Source organism: Octopus bimaculoides, chromosome 1, assembly GCF_046866305.1.
Source record: "Octopus bimaculoides isolate indiv1 chromosome 1, ASM4686630v1, whole genome shotgun sequence".
Taxonomy (NCBI): domain Eukaryota; kingdom Metazoa; phylum Mollusca; class Cephalopoda; order Octopoda; family Octopodidae; genus Octopus; species Octopus bimaculoides.
In genome coordinates this window covers 3,383,809-3,405,333 of record NC_142928.1, presented here as the reverse complement: position 1 = coordinate 3,405,333, position 21,525 = coordinate 3,383,809, and the positions used below count along the sequence as shown (strand labels likewise).

At 37.2% G+C, this 21,525-nt stretch overlaps 1 protein-coding gene across 8 annotated transcripts in view; it reads left to right on the top strand.

The window, feature by feature from the left end:
- Positions 1 to 2,983: 2,983 nt before the first annotated feature.
- The window catches only part of LOC106873416 (CUE domain-containing protein 1), a 188,818-nt gene continuing 170,276 nt past the window's right edge, over positions 2,984 to 21,525 (top strand). For 2 of the 8 annotated variants that reach the window (XM_089347776.1, XM_052975105.2), the window contains exon 1: positions 2,984 to 3,959. The gene's annotated coding sequence lies outside the window, so the exon portion shown is untranslated. The remainder of the gene's footprint in view (positions 3,960 to 21,525) is intronic. The other 6 variants (XM_089347782.1, XM_089347763.1, XM_052975179.2 and 3 more) reach the window with 4 other exon arrangements.

The following is a 21,525-nucleotide window of genomic DNA, read 5'->3' as shown; positions in this document are numbered from 1 at the left end:
TATTCTTTAATTCTATTGTACATGTTCCTGCACAATAGATAAACTGCCTGTAGCCAATCGCTTGGCAGTTAAAACATCCTTGTTTTTTTGTTGAAGTTCAATATGGACTTTTAATTTTATGTGCCTATTTACCTTACGTCATCAGACATATTACTACCTGAATTCTCTATCTCTCTTTCTATAAATTTTTGCCTGTTTGTGTGTGTGTGTTACTGTCTCTTTGCCTTGACATCATCTAACTGTTGTGAGTGTTGCTGTCAGGCAAACAGTGTCTTTTGTTTCCAGTCTTTCTTGAAAACGTCTGGTCTTGGGGAAATGACACCTTGGTGACAGGAAGGGTTCCTGCCATAGAAGAGATACCCCTATAAATTCCATTAAAAAAATGATGATGATAGGCGCAGGAGTGGCTGTGTGATAATTAGCTTGTTTACCAACCACATGAGTCCAGGTTCAGTCTCACTGTGTGGCACCTTGGGCAAGTTCTTCTAATATAGCCTTGGGCCACCTTGTGAGCAGATTTGGTAGACAGAAACTGAAAGAAGTCCATTGTACATATATATGTATATGTGTGTATGTGTGTGTGTGTATATCTGTGTTTGTCCCCCCAATATCACTTGACAATCGATGCTGGTGTTTTTACGTCTCCGTAACTTAGCAGTGCTCCAGCATGGCCGCAGTTAAATGACTGAAACAAGTAAAAGAATAAAAGGATAATACACTAAATCTAATTTGATTTTTATCTAATTACCCATATTTGCCAAAGTATACTTCGAAAGTTACTCAGGATATGATGAGTAACCCTGTAGTAATAATAATAATAATCCTTTCTACTATTAAGCACAAGGCCTGAAATTTGGGGAAGAGGGCTAGTTGGTTACATTAACTCCAGTGCTCGACTGGTCCTTAATCTATTGACTCCAGAATGATGAAAGGCGAAGTTGACCTTGGAGGTATTTGAACTCAGAACTTAACGACAGGCAATTTGCTAAGCATTTTGCCCAGCATGCTAATGATTCTGCCAGCTTGCTGCTTTAGTAGTAGTAGTGGTAATAATAATAATAATGATAATAATAATAATAATAATAATAATAATAATAATAATAATAATAACAACAACATGGGATTTTATGATTCAGTGTGACCATGAAATAGAGAATAGGAAACCAGACATAGTCTTAATTGAGAAAGAAAACAAACTGTGCTGGATCATAGATATAGCATGCCCAGCTGACAACAAGGTATGCGATAAGGAAGAAAGAAAAGTCGAGAGATATGACAGGTTAGCTTGGGAAGTTAAGCAGTTGTGGTTGATGAAAAAGGTGGTAGTAGTACCAATAATTGTTGGAGCCCGAGAACAGTGAGCAAAAATCTTGAGAAGTATGTGGAACAAATATGCAATAAGGGTGGAGCACTTGCAGAAAACAGCTCTGCTTGTAACTGCTCGAATACTCGGGAAGGTGCTCAAAAAATAAGAAGTGGAACTTTAGTTCACTGGTAGTGAACAGCTGGTGCCGTAGTACATCTCCAGAGTTAGAAGCTGTGCAAAGGCAATGACAATAACAATACTGATCATGGTGAATAGTTTTGATACTCCAGAATGATTATGTGATGCAGCTGCACCATTCTATGTAAATAAACATTTTAGCAGTGAAGTTCACTTCTGGAAAGTCATTAACTATTCTGAGCAGAGGCATTTTCTGGTTTAAAAGAAGTCAAACTTTTGCAGTGTAGATGTCTGCTCACCACAAAAGGTTATCAGAGATTGTCAGGCCCCTGTTTCTCTTACTTTACAAAAGTGGAGGCATGTAGCTTACTGGTTACAGTATTCAGCTTGTGATCAAAAGGGTGTGATTTCAACTCCCAGCAGTGCATTGTGGCCTTGAGCAAGACACTTTATTTAATTTTGTTGCAGTTCACTCAGCTGGCAAAAATGAGCCTTGTTACATTCTGTGTCACACTGAATCTCCCTGAGGACTATGTGTCTGTGGAGTGCTCAACTACTTGTGCATTAATTTTATGAGCAGGCTGTTCTGTTGATCGAATAAACTGGATCACTCACCATCACGACCAATAGAATGCCAGTTACTTTAGAAAAGGGAACTTTGTGTTTAATTAATGCAAACCAATATCATTTAATTTAATTAATTTAATTTAATTTAATTAATGCAAACCAATATCATTTTCAAGTAAGGCTGGTGAGCTGGCAGAGTTGTTAGCATGCTGGGTGAGATGCTGAGCCGTATTTCGTTCTGAGTTCAAATTCGGGCCAACCAAAGCCTTATGAGTCGATTTAGTAGACAGAAACTGAAAGAAGCCCATCGAATATATATATGTATGTTTGTGTGTCCGTGTTTGTCCCCCCACCTTCGCTTGACAACTGATGCTGGTGTGTTTATGTCCCTGTAATCTAGCAGTTCGGCAAAATGGACTGATAGAATAAGTACTAGGCTTACAAAGAATAAGTTCTGGGGTCGATTTGTTCGACTAAAGGCGGTGCTCCAGCATGGCCGCACTCAAATGACTGAAACAAATAAAGGAGACAGTTCACTCTACACAAGTTTAATATGTGACAAACAAAACAGGAATTTTGAAAGCGGTTTCTATAATATTAGTTTTTAAACATTGAATAACTCGGGGGGGGGGGGGGGGGTCCACCAGAATACAAAGTTAATCAAAGGGGTCCATAGATAAAAAATAGTTGAGAACTCCTGGTCTAATGGCTCATTGAAATTGTGACATAGCCGTGTACCTCTATATTGTGAAATGAAATCTATCAGGCTTGACTTTGCCTTTCTTTCTTCTCATTGACTAATTCTGAGAAAGAATTTTGATTGAAACATTCCAGGAAAGAACCTGTTTCCTGCTTGGGCATAGGTAATTCGTTGAACATTTAAATCCTTGTGATTTACATGTTACTGTAGTTTTCAAATTTCCATATTACATGAATTCAAACCGGTTTTCTGTAGGGCTGGAAGTAATTTGGTTATTTTTACAGCTACAAAACTTAGTCTAACTTTAGAAAATGCTTATAGCAAAAGTCTTAATATTTAGGTTCAGATATATCAGTTCAGCAAGCAACAAGTCCTCCTATATAATCTAACATATTGAAATATAGAAATGTAAAGTACTAGATGTGCCCAACAATTTGCCGCAAGATTTTTTTTTAGACCAGATATGGTCGGTTGAATTCGGTACATTCCGTAATGGTCCGTATAAAACATGTCGCTTTATGACGTTTACATTACTTCCGGTTGCTACATAGTCTGGTTTATCGTCTTAACAGTAGAGTGTGGTTTGGATGCTGTACACTTCCCACAGATGTAGGTTAGTGAGTATAAAACTCACTACCAACTACTACTACTATTTCACATCATCAGAAAAAAAAAAAGAGAGAAAGAAAGTTAATTGATGAATAGACAAGGCGGGTGAATGTGCGCCTCTTCTCATCCGAGTTTACCGACCAATGACCATCATCAAGTTTCATTGATTCTACATGAAAACTTCAATCAATCCATTTGTTTGTGTTTTTGTAGCAGAGGCAAGAGATCGTGCCTCGTCACTGGAACAAATTCCCAGATTTAGAAAGCAGAAGCTGCTGTGAAATGTAACTTCTCTCTTTCTAACTTTCGCTCCATCCCTACTTCTCGGCCTCTCTTCTCTCTCTCCTGTTCCACCCATCTCTCTCTCACCCTCTCTAATCCAACTCCTATCTCTCTACTCCTCTCTAGTTCCATCTTTCTCTCTCTCTCTCTGTTCCATCCTTACTTCTCTCTCTCTCTCCCTCTCCTGCTTAACCAAAATTTATCTGACAAGATGTGTATAGTGTTGTAATACTATATTTATGATAGTATATATAGACAGTTCCTATATACACAAATTCACCGAATTTTGGCTACAAGGTTTCTTTTCTACATTTACAAAACTGTCCAAAGAAAAATTTTATCTGGAAACAACATAAGGTAAGAAAATCAATTTGTGTGTGTGTGAGAGTATATATATATATATATATATATATATATATATATATATACTTCAAAAATGAACTAAGTTTTGATTTTAAAAATGTAAACTGTAGTAACATGCATGTGGGTTCTTCTGCCTATATATATATATATATATATATATATATATATACTTGTTCTTGCATGTGTCCATTTATATAATTTTATTAAAACCATGAATGTCAACAATTTTATTTTGCATTTCTTCAATCTCAGTTCTTCTGCTGATGTTGGTGAGTGAGGAGATGAAGGAATTAAAGAAGGAAGTTTTTCCTCTTTTTTTTTTTTACGGTTCCATTGCCACACTTGAGGTAAAGAATAAGAAAAGTAGACTTAACTAAAACATCAGTTTATAATAGAGTAAAATGTTTCAACAGCTATGCACCATCCCAATTTTGGTCTGATATTTTTCTGTAAAAGACATGATGAGTACAAGGTGGTGGTCACATTGGCCTGGCCGTACATGCTCACTATTCTCTCTCTTTCTCTCTTTCTAACATCGCTGATTACAGCAAAAACATAAGCTTATTTAAAACACTTGTAACAATGGAATTTTTTTAGTCAAATAAGCTGTTTTTACTCTCCCAATACACAAGTACACACACACACACACACATACTATCATGTAATGTAATTAACGTTGACAAACGTGAAACATTTAAATGAGATCTGGAATCAAATTAAAACCATTTGGGAGAAACGAGCCTTTCTGCTAGTTTATTTTCAAAAAAATCTAAGTTTGATGCTATTTTGTTTCCATACATATTTACCGAATTCCATTTAGTTGGAGATTAATTAATGAATGAAATAACAGAATCATTAACTTATTTGTAATGTGTCGAGTGTTTTCATTCTCTCCTCACCACTGAATAAATATATTTATTACTGAAGAATTAGCTGAAGATAAACTATCTTTCCTTCTCATCTGCAACACTTGGTTACCAATTTACATTTAACAAGCACCCTCGGTTTTTCCTTCTTTCTATTCCAATATATATATGTATGGCTATTGTTAGCATTAATCCTCGCTATACTATAAATTCCAACGAATTTAATTTCAAATTCAGGACTGGAAAAAAAAGATATTTAAAAAAATCCTTTTGTTGTTCGAGTAACTTCGTTTTGTCTCATACTCCCACACGAATGTGTGAATGGATGTTATTTGCTACATTTCATTTATCCCATGTGACATAAACAATGTCTGTCTGTTTGTTTGTTTGTTTCTAGTTTGTGCATATAGATCTTTCAGGGCACGTCTGCTGCATACAGCCGTTTGAAACGGCCACACATAGCTGTTGTGCGTGTGTATGTGTATATATATATATATATATATATATATATATATATATATGTATATATGTACATACACACACACACACACACAGACATATACATATATATATATAATAAATATTGTGTGTGTGTGTATTGTAAACTAATAGGGTTACACGTAGACCTACATTCCCATCTTTCTCTCCCGCCTCGAGGAATTTCACTGTTTGACAGTTGATGGGGGCGGAGGTGCTGTTTGTAGAAAGGGGTTGATGTAAGGATAAAAAAATTTTAAAAAATGTCAAGTTGGCCAAATGTTATAATTCGTACAGTCGTTTATTTTCACCCCCCCCCCACCGAAACCAACATGTGTGTGTAGAGTTTTTTAAGAACACAAGTTGCAGACATATGTTTGTATTTATTTCCAGCTTGCTTCTCTCTTCGACGCAGCTTGGAATGATGTTGTTGTTTTTGATGGTGATGGTGATGATGATGGTGATAGTGATGATGCGAGGTAGTTAGCTGGTCGTTTGCTCATTCATAGCCAAACCCTGTTAGTAATGTATTATTGTTGTTTCATTATCGATTTATCGATGTAATCGTAAGTCTTCCGTGTTGTAGTGGGATGAACATACCTGTCGAATGTTTAAAAAACAAACAAAAAAAGCTACTGAGCTTCTTTTTTTCATAACTGGGTGCTCTGTTAGTCTTTTTAATATAATAATTATCATCACATATGTCACACGAATCAAATACTTTTATTTCTCTTTTTGAGAAATAATGTTATTTACAATTAGTGTTATGTGATACTCTTGCTATTTACCATCCTTTATTACCCCTTCAAATTAAAACCGGATTAATTAACCAGCATGAACGTTTATTAAGGTTTCCTTTACTGCCATAAACTTAGGAATGTTTTCGTATTTCGTCCACCAGACTTTATTATGTTGCATATTTCATCTTTTTCTTGTGGTTCCCAGAGCCAGTCACTTTGATGTTTGTTCCCAACGCCATTGGCTTCAATGTATTAAATTCATGGTTCGGTGGTGTGTTCGGCGCACATCTATGTGAAGTCGGCTGTCATCTAATTATTAGAAGAATCGGCGGAAAATGGAATATAGACAGAGCAGAGAGAGATTCTTCCTTCCGTTTACTTCACTGTAATATTTGAAATTGCTTCTTTCCTAAGTTAGCATGGTAACTGAGTTAAAAGTGTGAGAGAAGTCTCTCTCTCTCTCACACACACACACACACACATGGATGTATGAAATAAGTCAAATGCTATCTTGATTCCTCTTGGGTAGCAAAAATAAACATTTTTTTTGTACTCATTTCCCAAATTTTTGTTATTGTAAAGGTCATAAATAGTTTTGCCTGTTTTGGAACGAAAGGTTAGGCCGTGACGAAGTTTACAGGAATCAGAGTAAAATGGAAATACCCAAATAATCTACTATCAGAAATAAATCTTGGAATTCGTCGTTTAATTGCAGACCTTATCTGTTAGTAGAGCTATTAACTTCCGTGGGACGTGGTCGAAAATAATTGTTCACACTGAGGAATTTTTTAAGTATGTTTAAGACTTAGTTTTGTGTAACAGTTACAAAATGGTTCAGGATTCATCGTGGTTTATATTCGCGGCGGGAATATTTACAAGCAAAAAAAAGGAATTCTCTTTGACTGTTTTTTTTTTAACTGCTGGATCAGGGAAATAGGGAATTCAATATTTTCGTGTTGATGTTTTATAAGATGTAATAATAGTTTAAAGAAGTTTTTCTCGTCTGAAGAATATTTGTGAAGACTGTCATGAAAGCCCACAGAACTTCGAAACAACCGATTCAGTCGAATTGGCTGTCAAAAATAAAATAAATAACAGCACCCAAAGTTTGAATACGTCCGAAACTGCCCATTTTCTATATCCATTCTTTAAACATTCTTAAAAATCGAATCCTGTTCAATATTTCTTTTACAATTAGATTCCATATAAGAAAGCAATTTGTAAGGAAACATGTAGAAAATTCCAACAGTTTTCAGTCTTACAGAATTAGAAAACAAAATTTAACAGACTAAATTTAAAGGACTTTGTTTTACTCCCCAGTTTAACAATTCGTTGTAAAGATGGTGTAATTAAAAGAAATACCGAGATAAAATGCTAAAAATTCTTTCACTTTTCCGCTGAAAACTTAGTCGTTTTGCAAACGCGATCTTACATTTTGTTCTGTGTTTAACTCTTAATTTTTTTTTAGCTAAACTGAAGGCATTTTCGTTTCTTTTTGTTCATTTTCAATAGACCTTCTGTCTTTGTAGTAGATTTATTTCTAGATTCCACCATGCCAGTCGTTAAACTAAATGCCCCTCACTTAAGGTCTTAATAACCAAGAATATGTACTTCATTTATAGATTAAAAAAAACCCTCAAAACACAACTGAATATAAGCCAACCGTATACATTTCACTGTCACACACACCTACATATGTCTCTGAAACCTACACGTGGCTATTGTGTACACTAGTCGAAACGTTACAAACAGCCTTATCAAAAATTCTATTGACTCGGAGCATGCAAGCTACTAATCATTTTTTCCCTTCTTTTGTGAATGAACATTCATTTCCACATATAGATTTTCCACCCCTTTCCTCTCTTCCTTCACTCCCCATCATTGGTAAAATCGAATTTTCAAGTTCCACAACCGCCTTCACCGTTCTCTCACCCATTCTCCACTCATGAATGTATTGGCATGATTCGTGCTTGTAAAAAATAAACAAAACACACACAAAAAAAACTATGATGATAGATCAACGTATTAGAAATTAGTTCATCTCAATGGAATTAAATTCCATTTCTTTGGTTTTATTTATTATTTCTTTGATATTTGCCCAGTTCGATTTCCTTCCTATCCAACGAATAAGACGTGAAAATATAACAGTTTCTCCTCTCCATCTTTCTGTCCATCTGATCTATTCTTCATCTTCGCTCCCAACACCATCTATTTCTCCTCTCAGACCGACAGTTTCTTTCTTTTCTCACACCCACTCTGCCAATTTCTCAGCCAATTTTTTCTTTTTAAGCTCTCTCTCCTTTTTTCTTCCCGACCTTTCCTTATCTTATCACTGTTTTATCTCCCCCCCCATCCATTCTTTATCTTTTTTATTCCCTTCTACCTTTTTTTTTTTTGAAAGGTACTCGGATGTAGGCACGTATGTTAATGACATACCACCACTCCCATTTAATGAACCTCTCTCTCTGTTCTCTTTCCTTATATCTGTCCATCTCTCTTTCATCTGTCTGTGTCAGTCTCTCTCCTTCTCTCTCTGTCTCTCTTGTAATGTCAGTTATTATTTAGATCTACCAATGGATCTATCAACTGTTGGATTATTCAGCCGGTATCTGTTACGGGTTTTCTATTTGAATTTAGTGAAGTGTAAATCGCATCTGCCGTCTTAATAATGTTTAGCATGTACGTGTGTATGTGTGTACACACACACACACGTGTATGTTGTATTGAGAACAGGATTGTTTTCTAGTGTTATCTTTTCATCTAAGTGTTTTTCACATTTTCCTGAGTTCCTAGCAGTTTGCGAGAAACATTAAAGTTTGTTTCTCGTCTCATCTAGTTGAAAGTCTAGAAGCATGGATAATAAAATAATAATAATAATATCATGTTTTCAATGCAACATATCCAAAATGACAATATGTCCTCCCCCAATAATATATATATATATATATAAATGATTTGTACAAGGAAAAGGTTGACAGGCTGGCGCCTATGACCTCAAATTTTAGGTGCCTCAGCCAGGGTGTACAATACTTTTGTCACCATCACGGGCCTTTTGGTAACGACCTTGTAAGTGAAAAAGCCTAGGGTCTCTTTTCATCTAAATCCGACAATGACTTCGAAGTTTCAGCTTAATCTCCTTTATCTTGCTGTCTGGCGAGGGCAGTTGTTGAAACTCCGAAGTCACTGTCAACTTTTTTATTTATAGACAATAAAATATATACTCAAACGTATTGAGTGATCTTTCAGTAAATGTTTGACTTTTTATGTAACTGTACTTAAAAACAAACACTGTCTATACATATGTGTGTATATTTATGTGTACGTACACACATACACTTTCTCTCTCTCAAACCTGCTTATGTACACTCGCCCAAACGTGCCTCTACAGTACACATAATCTAACAGATGCACTTTCGGAATTTACAAGAGTTGGCATAATGATTCTTATTTAATTGCTTACCCTAGCGATAACTGCGGCAACGAACTAATCAAAGCGGATCAATCACCTATTTTTGGTTTGGTATCCGAATGTTCTTGTAGATCAAGGAAGGTAGTTGTGTACGTTAGTTCTTGAAAAATGAATGAATCTAGAATGTTTTCATTCAGCTTGTTAGAAGAGCCCATTGCTAACACATCAACTGGCAGTTTACGGAGAGAGAGAGCCAACCAACATACTACTTACAACTATGTTATTTGAAGTTTTATCTTCTGTAGTTTTATATCAGAATAGATATCTATAAAAAATTGTTGTTTAGCTCCGAGTCCTTCCTTTTATCAGACCTATCTACGATCAGACATTCCAGCCATGATCATCATGTCTTCTTGTGGTGAGAGGAGTACATTATCCAGGGTAGCTTTGATTGTTTTTGCAAGATGCTAGGGGTGTGATTTGAGGAAGATTTGCTAACTATTTTTAATGACCCAAGCGACCACTTTGAAGCCCTTTGGTTGCTTTGTTTGTGTAAGTAATTTTTCCAGGCTCTATATTTAGGGTACAGGGGTCTATCTTATAATAGTAACCTTTCGAAAATCTTTCAATTAGATCAAAGTAGTCACCTGACTTGCTAGAAATAACTGTCAAATCTTTAAAAGTATGTAACATATATATCCAGAATCACGTAGCCTTGGATACATCTCTTAAAGATGGGATGGTCATGGCGTAAGCATTATTGATTATAGATCTGACCATAGGTTTGCTCAGTCAGACTTAATACAGCGCTAACTTTGATTATAAGCCTGTTCAGTCATGGCAGACATTGATCGTTAGTCTTTTCAATCAGGGCTAACTTTGATCACAAACGTACTCAGTCAGGGTTAATATGAGCGGGATGCCGTCATTACCGAGGCAGCAAGGGAGCCGCTATGTGGTCATTTGGCCTGCTAAAAATAGCAGTTGAATCTTCCTTATGATCACACTATCATCTATAAAAGAAACCGAAAGAACAAATTTACAATGTAGTTTTGGATATGTAAAAGACGTGATCAACAGGGCTGGGATGTCTTCTTCATAGGTTTCTCCCTCATTAGGTTTAACTTAGGGCCATTTTGATTTGCCGAGCCAAAGTTTGTTCCGTCAGATGTAACAGAATTACGCCCAGTCGTTACGTAAGATTGTGTGGGATGTAGGCGCAGACGTGGATGTGTAGTAAGAAGCTTGCTTCTTAACCACATGGTTCTGAGTTCAGTCCTACTGTGTGGCACCTTGGGCAAGCGATTTCTACTATAGCCTCGGTCCGATCAAAGCCTTCTGAGTGGATTTGCTAGACGGAAACTGAAAGTCCGTCGTGTGTGCGTATTTGTCTGACTCCCAACACTGCTTGATAACCGGTGTTGGTATGTTTACGTCCCTGTAACTTAACGATCCTAACCCTAACCCTGTCCCTAACCCTAACCCACGTGTGCAAATGAATACGCGTTTAGGGTTAGGGTTAGGATCGACCACTCACGACTAGCTAGCGCGGACGCGCGACTGTGCAACTGCGCGTTCGGGACCGTGCTGCTTTAGTAGTACCAATAAGTACTAGGGTCAATCTATTCAACTAAGATTTATCCAAGGCGGTGGTGCCCCAGCATGGCCGCAGACTGATGCCTGAAACAAGTAAAAGGTAGATTGTTTTAACGAGTAATTTATGTATTGGTGTTTTCCTTTTTGTCTCGATGTCTTTAAAAACGTTGGGGATGGTCATATTGCCAGTTTAGCCAATATTTGAGATAAAATGGATTCTATTTGGCAGAATTAGAGACCCTGAAATTCCGTCTCCTCCAATACCTATGAATGTGAGGCAATGAATGACACCACGTGTGTGTGTGTGTTTATTTATTTGAGGAATTGTGTTTGTTGGAATAATTGTTAAGATCCATCGTCTACCACACTTGACGAGATAAATGCAGTTGAAACAGCGACCATCTATCTCCCCTTGCTGTCCCTTACCAGGACACAGTTATACACAGTTGAAGCAACATATGGTCTCTTATTGTTTTGTGGAACAATTAGAAATGTTCTTTTAGTCAGATGACTAAGTTTGTCGTGAAGTAACTTTTTATCTCGCTTGTAAATTAATACAAATAATTATCAAAGTGGATGTTCTTCGTGATTGAAAAGTGGAGATCGTATTTGAAGTAATTAAGATTGCTATATTTATTTAAGACTTATTTTCTCTGTACCATTTTCCAAGAACGTCGCTGGCTATTGTAGAAAGAGGGCTCAGCAAATGAAATTCTCTTAAATCTTTAAATTTCTCTTTTGTTAAAGAAAATATTCTCTGAAATGGGACACTAGATGTTAAAAGCCTTCATCGTTAGATTGTAACTCTAGAAGGTTGGGATAGATCCGGGTAGAAAAATAAATGTGGACAAGTTTAGTGTTGATAAGAACCAACTCTGGAGTACATGATGGAGATGAACGACGTCTGGACTTGTCACCTGGTTGACTTGGAACGACAGGAGTTTTCGCCCCTGGTGACTGCAGTTGAGGTGGGGAAATTCGCGTGTGTAGAATTGGAAGCAAAACAAACAACCAATGTGTGCTATTTACAGAACTCTGTTGGCGGGTAGGAGGATTCTGCTCAGTTAGTAGAGAGATCCTATTGGCAAGGGACCAGAAGGTTCAGTTGCAAAGTGGGAAGCCAGACATAATAAGCCGCACAGTGCACGAAAACATCCTTTACGTTCCTATTGGTCGTCCTGTATGCGTTTAGGTGGTGGGTAAACATGGTGGTGATGGTGGTGGTGGAGCACAGTTTCTTTCTGGTGATATTGTAGGCAGTGTTCGTCGTATCTACAGTTACAGTGTAGACGTTGGGTGGCAGGGATTTTCGGTTAGTGTTAGGTGTGTGTGTGGAGGGATATACGTAGGCGGATGGCGTCAGTGAGATATTAAACTGTTTCGGATGGATCAAAGGTGAAACGCTTGCTAGCAAGAGCAGTGAGCATACATGCAACTTGGCGGTATTTCTGCTCTGTTGAGAAACGCGAGTTGGTGGGGGTCAGGGGATCAGTCGTTGATGGTAAAACGATGCTGGGTGACTTTGTAGTGATTAGACACTGATCAACAATCTGATGGAAGCAGCTGGTATTTAATAACCCTTTAATTATTTCTAACACACACACACACACACACACACACACGTGTGTGTGTGTGTGTGTACCGACGGAAATATAACGTCTATTCATTTATCGTATATCCTTTTGGTCATTTCGCACATTGAACTGTGGCCATGCTGGGGCACTCCTTGTACTTGATTAATTATTATTTCACACTTGATTCTAAAATAACTTTTGAAATACAGACATGGTAAATTTAAATCTGGTTTTCCCTCCCCTCTAGGGGCACAAGTCTTTCGTCGCATTATTATTGCTTTCAAATGAACTTTCTGTGATTAGTTTAGCAAAAAAAAGTTTTAAATCTCACAGCCTTTTCAATTAAAAAGGCTTACCGTCGTCTGTATGAAGATTAAATGCTTTTGGCATCGGATAAGTTGCTTTACTTAAACTTGCCTGAGCGGGATGAAGAACTGGTGGGTCGTGAGAATGTGTGTGTGTTTTTAGGGGGGCTCTGGTGACCACCGCCCTACCATTCATTGTAAGTTTTTTTTTTCATTCAACAGCGGTTTCCAGGAATTTCAGAATGATGTCGTGGGTGTAGCTTTGCTGTCATGTTGTAGGGTAATCTACGCCTGTTACTGGCTTCCTTACTCCAGCTTATTTACGTAAAACTTCTCTTTGACGTACATTCAGTTCTAACCAATGTTTTTTGCTCTTGAAAATCTGAAGACTTGCTTGATGAAGGATGAATTCACAGCCGGAAGTTATTCTTAGTGCAATAGTACTTTTTTTTATTGTTATTATTGTTCTGACTATTATTAGATTAAACGCGAAAGCACTAATAGAGTTGTATTTCTGGATATATCTTAAATATATTTCGAATTCAGCGTTTTCTTAATCTTTTCTTTAGCCAATTCTATTAGCCTCTGAGATTAGATTAACCACAAATATATTACCTGTTCATCAATAGTTTCTCTCCTCATTAGAAACAAGAGGAAAACAGTGAAATTAGATTGGATGTTTTTGCTGTAGGTAAAATATATCAATTGACTCCGAATTCAACAGCAAGTCGCATAACATAGCCGTTGTCTTTAATTGTGTATGAACATGGACGTTTTCCCCACACAAACACGTATGGAGTGTTCGATTTATACAAAACCTGTATATTGTGTCTGTGAAATGGGGAACCATGTGATGATGATAAACAGTTTAAAGTAGGAATTTAATCTGGGTTACCTTAGTTTGCTGTAAACTTCAATGACGAACGGGACCAGTTGTATAAGTTTTAGGAGAGATTGTGACCGTTTTATGGATCTAATTTGTAATTAGAAACATGATTTAATTATAAAATGCTTATTGTTGTTGTGATCTAGAAGGTTAATTTTGATCAAAGTAGATTTATAGCATACAGGCAAGTAGACGTTCTCAAACGATGGTGAACACACACACACACACACACACACACACACACACACACACACACACACACACACACACACACACACACACACACACACACACACACACACACACACACACACACACACACACACACACACACACACACACACACACACACATATACACGATGGGCTTCTTTTCAGTTTCCGTCTATCAAATTCACTCACAAGGCTTTGGGTGCCACGTGATGGGACTGAACCCGGAACCATGTTCTCAACCATTTTAAAAATTTATTTATGGACCACTTTGATTGCTATTTTATTCTGGTGCCCCCCCCCCCCCAATCTCGGTTGAAAACCATTGATTTAGAAAGATACTCGTAAAATTAAGAAACCACACCTGGAGCCATTCAAGGAGTTTCGGCATGCTAGAAATAACTAACAAAATTTTGCTCATATCACATTTTCGCCGTCTTGGAAAACGATAGGATACATTGTTCTAGATACTGAAACATCTATAATCATAGGTCTACCCTCTCAAGGCTGACCTGGGGCTAAAACAGCAACAGCAAATTAAACACAATCGCGCGCACACCCAGACAGACACAACAACGAAGATGTTAGTCCTTTGTGATTAATTACAGATGTACGTCTTCATTGAACCTCCTACACGGCGTGGAGAACTGGTTCAGTGCGACTAAATATAAATCCATCTGTTTGCTTGTTAATTAGATCAGATTGAGATGTCCTTGAAAATCGTGGTGTCTAAGATTTCTGTTTAATTCTGTGCTGGACAAACAAACAAACGGTCTGTAATGAAGAGACGATAGAACTATGTTGGCGATGGACTTCACTTGCGAGGTGTTTGTTGTACATCGTGATTGCGTGGAGTAGGAAGGATTTGTTGCAGAAGATAATCTAATGATTAAATTTTCCGTGGCTTTTATCTTGTTTCAGTCATTAAGACTGCAGCCATGCTGGGGCATCTCCTTGAAGAATTTTTTAGTCGAATGAATCGACCCCATTACTTTCTTTTTTTTTTTTAAACTTGGTACTCTCTCTATCGCCTCCTTTTGCCGAACCGCTAGGTTACAGTGACGTAAACACCAACACCGGTTGTCAAGCAGTGGTCTCTCTCTCTCTCTCTCTCTCTCTCTCTCTCTCTCTCTCTCTCTCTCTCTCTCTCTCTCACACACACTTATGACGGGCTTCTTTCAGTTTCTTACTTCTTTATTGCCCACAAGGGGCTAAACATAGAGGGGACAAACAAGGACAGACAGAGGGATTAAGTCGAATCAGTGCGTAACTGGTAAGCATTTCGCCCGGCGTGCTAACGTTTCTGCCTACCAAATCCACTCACAAGGCTTTGTCCGACCCGAGGCTATAGTGGAAGGCACTTGCTCAATGTGTCACGCAGTGGGACTGAACCGGGAACTGCGTGGTTGGGAAGCAAGTTTCTTGCCGCAACAGCCATACCTGACTATCCTGGCGATGGACTTCACTTACGAAGTGTTTGTTGTACGTCAGGAGTCCGTGGGAGATTTGTTACTGAAGATAATGTAATGATTATATTTTCTGTATATATGATGTTACGTAATAGTTCTGTGTAAGGCGCGCAGACATGGCTATGTAGTTAAGAAGTTCGCCTGTTAACCACTTTGCTTCGGGTTCAGTTTCACTTCGTGGTACCTTGGACAAATTTCTTCAACTACAGCTCCAGGCCGATCAACACCCTGTGGATAAATTTGTGAATTTTGGAAGCGGAAACTGTACAGAAGCTCGTCCCGCGTACGTCGATATGTGTATGATATATAATATTTGGGCGAAGGTAAAGCATACGTACACCCGATGGTTAGGATTCGGGTTTTTGTTACGCCGAAAACCGGTGGTGTTCGTATTCTTGACCTCCGCCAATATTTGTGTGTTTTTATATGTATACGTGTGTGCACGCATGCATCTTTCGGTTTATCTTGCACCGTTTGACAACTGTGTTGGTTTGTTTATGTTCCGATAACTTGGCAGTTAGGTTAAAAGAGACTTCACTAGTGGGGTCATTAGCCAAAACCTTTCAATATGGTGCTTCAGCACAGCTGGAGTCAAATGACTGCAACGAGTAGAAGGGAAAAGAAATGTATGTTTTTCTGTATGTGTTGTTTGTACATGTGTGTGTGTGTGTGAGAGAGAGAGAGAGAGAGAGAGAGAGAGAGAGGTCCCCCAATTAAAGTATGACACCGATTTGTTTCGTTTTCGGTTTATCATTACATACAACTGATGCGGAATTTATATATATTTTTTGTTTGCCATAATAAAATTAACATTAAAAAATATAAATAAATTAAATCCCCCCCAAAAAACCCATAGAAATAACAGCTGCTGTGAGGGTTTTTATTTAACTTTTATGTATTTTTGAATTTATTCATTGTACATATACAATTAGTAAATTCAAACTTTTTTTTTATAGATTTCATCGGTTTCAAAATTAAGTACTTTGTGTGTGTGTGCATATTGAAGATTTAACTGTAAGCATTACTATATTCCTCTTCTGTGGCAACTCTGAGTTTTAGTGAGAGTACAAGATTCCTAGTGCCACCTGGAGAACCCACCCTAATGATCTGCTAGAAATATCAGCCACATCTTCCTAATATCACGCATTATCATCTCAAGAACATGGAAGAAACCTGTTGGTTGATGTAGTTTTGGTTACATTATGCTCATGAAAAGAAAGATGGGACAGTCATGGCTGGGATATATCTTTGATCATAAGTCTGCCCAATGTGGGCTGAATTGAGGGGAAACAACAAAAGTACTTGTTAGAAGTAGCAGCCAATAGTGCCCTGAAATTGCACTCTGTTTTTAAAAAAGTAATTGTATATACATTGTATGAGGTCTTCCTGGGTATACTGTCTAAATAAATCGTTGCTATTATGCTAAACTGTCGTTTGGCCAAATGCGTTTTTTTTTTTTTCCCAATATTTGATTTTGCTTACAATAGCCGGTTCTATCATATCTCCAGCTGTTTCAGATGAAAATTGTCAAAGTGTAGTATAAGGGTTTAGCATTTTTCAAAAGTGTAGTAAGTCCCACATACAACAGTTTTTCAAAAATATTTCTGACTGAAAATATCATACATGCAAGGAGTTACGATTTTATGCACCCAACAAAGTATTATTGTTAGGATGAAACTGTTGCTAATGTAAACAGAAATGGAATGGTGAAACTATTTTTCCATTTTCTGAAAAAAGCAACGTTTTGGACTTACAACACTTTTGCATTAATGGCAACAAAATGATTGTATGGTTAGGGTTGGAATGCCTTTGATTGTAGTTCTACATGATTCAGTGCTGACTTGGGATTAAGCAGTATCAACAACAATAATAATCCATCTCAGATTACCAAAGAAATGCAAGAGTGGAGTATCTCACATAAAAGGATGACTGTTGTCACTTTGGTGAGCCAAATATATAAAGATGTACTATTTTCCATGAAATGCTGCTATCATATCCATTGGAGCAATGTGACAGCAAAATTTACAGTTGTCTAATTTGGTACCAACCTGCCTGATATTGCCCCTGGTTTTATGATACAAACTTCCTGTTTCAAAGTGATCTAAATTTCATCAGAATTTCATATGTTCCGAATATCAGCTTAATATGAAAACAATTATTTTAATGAATTTTTCATTATTTTGAAAATGAATTGAAGTGAAGGCCATGTAGTTCAACAGAAATATGGTAGCAAATGGGTTAAAGAACTTCTTTCACCTCATTACAAAATCAAGCATCCTTGTAGCAGAATCCTCAGAGCAGGGGACAAATTGTGTAGCATTTTTGTATCCTTTTTTGTTGATTTGAAAGTTGAGGCCAACTTTACGTTTCTCCCTTTTGGGGTTGAAAATTAAAGCATTCATTATGTACTGAGATTGTAATCTACTATTCCCTTATTCCAAATTCAATGTCTTGTGCTTATATTAAAAATCAATTGTTCACTGAGGTGAGTGAAGTTTGTTACTGTGTGACACCTTGGGCAAGTGTTTCTACTATAGTCTCTGACTGACCAAAGCCTTGTGAGTGGATTCAGTTTATGAAACTAAAAGAAATCAATGTGTGTATGTCTTTGTGTCTGTTTGTTCCCCGCCACTACTTGATAACAAATGTTGTAACTTAGCATTTTGGCAAAAAGAGACTGATTGAATAAGTACCAGGCTTTAAAAACAAAAGTACTGGGGTTGACTAAGAAATTCTTAAAGGCAGTGCCCCAGCAAGGCCAGTCTAATGACCTTATTTGATTTAAATTAAACCAGTTGATAGTAACCTACATGAGGCCTCTTTTGGTTTTAGGATACAAATTTTTTGTTTTAAGGTGTTTTAAGTTAAAACTTTCAAAGTTTTGTGTTATTTTATGTTGCAAACATTGCTCAAAAATGGTTCTGATTTAGGCACAAGGCCAGCAATGTTGAGGGTTGATACCAACAATGCCAGTACTAGACTGGTACTTTATTTTATCAACTCTGAAAAGATGAAAGACAAAAATGACGTCAGTAGGATTTGAACTCAAAACAAAGAGTTGGAAGAAATGCTGATTAGCATTTTGTTAATGGCAGTTATTTTATTTAATCCTTTATTTTCATAACCCATAAAGCGCTGGGATTTGCACTTACATAGCATGGACTGCAGAGCAGATTTTATGAAAATGAGATTACTATGCAAAAAGAAAAAGAAAAATGTGGTTGAAATATCTTCTTAGTATATAATGGTGGGAAGTTTTACATCTTCTGAAAAGTCATTAGTGACATTAGATCCCAACAAATGCTCATAAATTAATTGCACCTATCTGGGCCACGATCGTGGCCTGTTGACCTGTGCCTGACAGCCACGATCGTGGCCTGACGTGCTTTATGTGTTAACTGAAGTGAAGGCAGTATTTTTCAGTAGAAATATGGCAGCACAAAGAATAAAGCTTGGCCTTCGTAACTGAAAGTATTTCTGATGTCTGCAACCTGCAGACCATCCAATTGATACTCTGTTATGTTCTGTTTTTCACTTCAGTGTAGAATACAGTTGAGTGTTGTGGTTGGAAGAGTCATTGAGTAAAATCACCAGCTCCAGGAAGCTTTTCCGACCGATTGAACTCTTGCAGAATTAATAGAGTCGGGAAAGTAAAACTTTCTACTGTCAAGGTATCTTCGTAAATTCAATTAAAAGAGAGACTGTTTTGTTTAACAACATCATAGGAAGCCTGAGGAGAAAAATAAAAAGGCAGTTGGATTGTATAATTAGTATAATTAGTAAGTCGTTAACTGATGTTACTGCCGGTAGTTTTGTAGTTAACAAAGGATTAGTGCTGTTTTGTTCATTATTGATATAGTAAGTGTACGTTCCCACCTCCCCGAGTTGAAAGAAAGAATTGCCATCTTGTTAACTGCTTTGGTAAAAGGGTTCTTTCAAAAAAAAAAAAAAAAATTTTTAATATATTCATATAGTGAATACAGTTAGTCATATGTTTCGTCTCTTTCCTGTTAGCTGTCTTCTCTTTGTTGTAATGCTTGGGGGTAAAAAAAAAAAAAAAAATCTATTTCGGACTACATGGTAATCCTTGGTCGTATTTATGTTTAGATTTGTTAAAACATGAAATGTATTCTCAAATTTCAAGATTGCACATAATTCATATCACTCAGCCAAACATATTTCCATGTACCTCTCATCCCATAAATTCTAAAAGTGAAAACACTCGTTGACTAATTAGTTTAGCTCTTAAAACTCTGTAGTGCTTTTGTCATTGTTGCCATTTAACATACATTTTTCCATGCTACTTGAGGCAGATTTTATCAGCCAGATGCTCTTCATGTCACCAACCCTCATCTGGTTTTCAAACCAAGTAATATTTCCCATGGCCAGACATGTAAGAAGATTGTTAGACAACAGAAGCCTGGAAACGAACAACGTCACTTGTATAATGGTGATGTAATCGTGATGGCACCTGTGCCCAGCATCGCCTTCCTGTAAAGATATTTGAGCGAGATCGTTACCAGTGCCGCTGGACTGGCTCCCGTGCAGGTGGCACGTAAAATACACCATTTTGAACGTAGCCGTTGCCAGTACCACCTGACTGGCCTTCATGCTGGTGGCACGTAAAAGCACCCACTACACTCTCGGAGTGGTTGGCGTTAGGAAGGGCATCCAGCTGTAGAAACTCTGCCAAATCAGATTGGAGCCTGGTGCAGCCATCTGGTTCGCCAGTCCTCAGTCAAATTGTCCAACTCATGCTAGCATGGAAAGCGGATGTTAAACGATGATGATGATGTTCATATAGCCACCACATAATTCCAAGATAAGGTGCACACACACACTGAGATTCCTTCAGTTTATGTTTCCTAAATCCACTCACAAGATTTTGGTCAATGCAGAGCTTTGATAGAAGACACCATGCCACAGGACTGAACCTGAAACCATATGGTCGAGAAGTAAGCTTCTTAACTACACATCTATGCCTCTATATAAATTTCCCATTTTTCTCAGAATCTAGAGATTTCGATGCAATGCACATAATCCAGTAGAAAAACCATCAAAATATAACTATTGCATGAATTTAGTTGGAGTCTGTTGATATGATATAATGATTATTGGTCTACATTGTGAATATAGTTTCCAAGTGTTGATAGTTACCTGTTGTCATGTCACTTTCACCTGCCCAGTTATGTTGAATACAGGTAAGTTGATTACACACACAAGTATTTTCACATATATTTTGTGTTCCGGTGAGCTTTGTAACCTAGAAGTTGCACAACTATTAGGAAAAGTATTCCGAGATATGTCTTCATCTCCTTCATTTAGAAGTTTTCTAACATCTGTATCACTAACAAATTAGTGTTTAAAAATCTTAACCATTCACTGATAAGCACATCAATGTGTTTGATCAACTATAGTGATGATCAATTATGTGATAACTCCTGGTTAGAATCCATAGATCACTTAGATGTGTGTTTACATTCTTGTAACTTAGAAGTTTGGCAAAAGGGAGCCAATAGAATGTGTCAGGCTTTAAAAATAAGTACTGAGGCTGGTTCATTCGACAAGAAAGTCTTCAAGGTGTTGCCCCAGCATGGCTGCAGTCTAATGAAAAAAGCCAGTTAAAGGTAAACAAAAGTAGTGTATTTCGACAGAAATTCAGTAACAAAAGGGTTAAAAGACATTCCCAAACCTAAAGTTCTAAAATATTGAGGTGAATGAGTGGGTGAAAATAGGACTTTGGTGCATACCCACTCGTTGACTAGTTTAGGATAATTTAAGAAAAGCAGCAGCAGTAGATTAATAAAGCTATTAATGGTAATTAAAATATTTTGTTTCAGACGTCTTGCTGACAAATAAAACTTAAAAGGAAATATTCCCTTAACCTATTTTTCCCAAAATGGGTTTCAGAACTGGAGGATTTGTGACCATGTGACATTTTGCAGAGGATAAAATTAATCTAAGTTTTCACTTGGTAAATTATTGTTTGTCCCTCTTGGCCTCTTTCCTTCCCTCTGACACTGGTTCTT